Here is a 3161-nt window from a genome sequence, read left to right on the forward strand (position 1 = left end):
CTCCTCATACCCCCCCATTGTAGTTGTTGGCACATATGTCAAAGGTGTGGCCATTTCCCCCACATAGCTCACAAGGTAAAACTTGAGTTACCTCCTCCAAGGGTGGACCATGTGATCAGGTGGTGGCTTGATGAACTTGGTTCCTTTTCAATTTCTCAAGTTGCTTGGTGAGAAGATCAAGCTTAGCATTTGTCTCGGCATTTGCACTAGAAGAGTTCTCCTTAGGGAATTTGCCATTTCTCCTAAGCATATTTCCTCTTGAGCCATAATTTGCTTCCGAGTCTACCATCTTCTTGATTAATGCCGTCCCTTCCTCATCACCTAAATGATCAAATACTCCCCCCGCGGAGGCATTTACCATTTCATTAGTTCTAGGCAACAATGTTTGAAAGAAGCTTTGGGTGATGTACCACTCCGAGATCCCATGGCGAGGACAACTAGCAAAAAGGTCTTGATATCTATCCCATGCTTCACCCAAGGATTCCCCATCTTCTTGTTGGAAAGTATGAATTTCATTACGAAGCATGGCGGTCTTGGATGACGGATAGTACTCGGCCATGAACGCCTTAGCTAAAGCGTCCCATGTTGTGAATGTATCCGGAGGGTTATTCAACCACCGGTCTACCTTACCCGTCAAATCGAATGGGAACAACATCATCCCTTAGAGTGTCCTCGGATACCCCGTTCTTCTTCATCATTGAGACCTTTCTCTTGAACTCTCATAGGTGAGCATGAGCATCTTCTTCAATATGCCCCCAGAACAAATCCTTCTTGATCAACCCAACTTGGGCGGGATGCATCTCAAAGTTGTTGGGAGCCAAAGTGCCAAAATTAATAGGGTTACATTAATCATTATGGTTAGGTCGGTTGTGATCTCGTAGAGCCATTTTTGGTGGTGGGTTTGGTATTTGAGGAGGTGGTGATTGAGGTGGACTTGGAAGTGGAAAGTTGTGAAAGGGATTTTCTATAGGGATCTGAATTGTGTTGTTTGGTTAAAGTGGGGTTGTGGTGTCAATGATTGGTAGGGTGTGTGGGTTTGGTTGGTCTATGTTTGCTTGAGGAAGGTTCCGAACTCTATCAAGGGTCCTTGTCCTCAAGGTCCTAAAAAGCCTTTCGGGGTCGGAATAGAAGAGTAGAGCTTGATGGTTCCTTCTAGGAATGCACTCGACAAACCGTTAGTCTTCTAGTGTCTTTACACACTAGGGGAGGGCAAGAAATCACACACTCTACAATGATGCACACAACTACTAAAAAAAACTAACAAGTGAGATAAAACTAAAGCAAAGACTCTTAATAAACTAAATATAACCTAACGCCATCCCCGGCCACGGCGCCATTTGATGAGTATGATAAGTAGGGTGTCGTGGTCTCTTATCACCAACAAAATTAATAACCCAATTTAGTAGTATAAATCGGGGTCGAACCACAAGGATGGAGGGGTTTCTATTTAGTCTAATACGAGTCTAATTTAGTTTAGAAAATGAAGGGAGTTGATTCAAGTTTGAACTACTAGATGTAAACTAAGACAAGCAATTGAGATGAAATGTAAACGATTGATTTAAAGACTAGGGCTTTTGGGTTCATCTAGATAGGTTAAGGGCAAACAAGCTGATTTAATGGGGTCAATGGTAAGGGTCAACCTAGGAAAAACAATCAATGTCTTGACCTTCCTAAGGGTGGTACCTAACTTTCATTAAGCATCAATACTTCTCTTAAACATACAACAAGACCCACCATAAACTTTCGTTCATAGGGGAATTAAGCAAATAATGAAGAAAGGCATATGCTTTCAGTCACACAATTCATCAAACACCTTGTGTGCATGGATAAGAAGGCTAAACAACTCACCAAAGACCCAAAAATTAATTATCCAATCATACCCATTAAACCCATTTAGACTCCCCCTAAACCTTAGGAAGATTTCTACTCACACATATTCAAATAGTTCATACAAATAATGGGAGAAAGACAAGTAATGAAAGTAGAAGACGTGGTATAAACTTCAACAATGATAAAAGGCAACTTGAAATGTAAACTATTGATTAAACAAAGTAAATAAGAAGAGAAATATACCAACAATAAGGAAAGATGGTTGCTTTGATTGAATTGATGAAGAAATCCTTCAATATCTCTCAATTACAACCCAATAACCAAATGTAAACAACTGATAATAACTACTACTAAGCTAATTTCACTAAGTAATTAATATTGATTAAGGAAAGATTAATGCTTGATTAAGGAAAGATTGCATAAATTAAAGGAAAGTTTTCAGATCTAGGGTTGTGTGTACAATTGATTAGGGAAGGGGTATTTATAGTATTTCATTGGATTAGAGGAAATGAGGAAGTAAGGCCCATCTCTCGCAGCTGTTGCTCTGTGTCGGTGGACCGGTTACCGGTCTGCCTACCGGTAGCGCGCCTTTTCAATTTGGAATTGAAACTTGGAAATTTAACTAGCGTGCGTGTTCTGCCGGTGGACCGGCCTGCCGGCAGAACACACTCTTCTATACTCCAATTTCTTCCTTGGTGCGTCTTCTACCGGATGGCCGGCTACCGGTGCGTGCACCGGTAGCGAGACCAAACAATTCTTGCCTCTCTTCTTCTTTGTATATCTTCAAGTCAAGGGGTTGTAGTGTTCTGCCGGTGAGCCGACTGCCGGCCTACCGGCATAGCATACTTCTTCAGATTTTTCCTACTTTTCCTTGTACTAAGAGGTGGGGGTGTTAAGCCGGTGGCTGGACCGGCTGCCGGTCTGCCGGCAGAACATGCTTCTTCAGGTTTTTCACACCTTTTCTTCTCAAGCTAACACGAGTCAGCTTCTTCACTCGATCTTCATTCCGTCTTGCCTTTGTCAAGGCCAATCCCCTACAAGGGAGTACAGGGAGTCATAATATCGATGTACATTAAATGAAGGGCAAAACACGAGCGATAGTGAGCTAGAAACATGCTATTGGAGGCAAAATGCCTTAGAAACCGGAAGTGAAATGGTATAAACTAATCACATATCATCCACTCTCATGGCCGTCGACGGCCACACCAAAGCCTCCTCTCCGCACGGCAAACCTGAGGTCATGCCGTAGTCCTCCAAAGTGACCCCGACCTCTCAAAAGGCATATGGAAAGTCGAGGTTGTGCCCCAGTACCGATCAAGGAAAGCTCGAAT

General features: G+C 42.6%; 1 non-coding gene across 1 annotated transcript; it reads left to right on the forward strand.

Annotated features, from left to right (window-relative positions):
- The first annotated feature begins 419 nt into the window (after positions 1-419).
- On the forward strand, positions 420-526 carry LOC141625087 (small nucleolar RNA R71). Its single transcript, XR_012534884.1, has one exon. It is a non-coding gene; the product is annotated as a small nucleolar RNA R71 (small nucleolar RNA).
- Positions 527-3161: the final 2635 nt, after the last annotated feature.

This window comes from Silene latifolia, chromosome X (genome assembly GCF_048544455.1).
Source record: "Silene latifolia isolate original U9 population chromosome X, ASM4854445v1, whole genome shotgun sequence".
NCBI lineage: Eukaryota > Viridiplantae > Streptophyta > Magnoliopsida > Caryophyllales > Caryophyllaceae > Silene > Silene latifolia.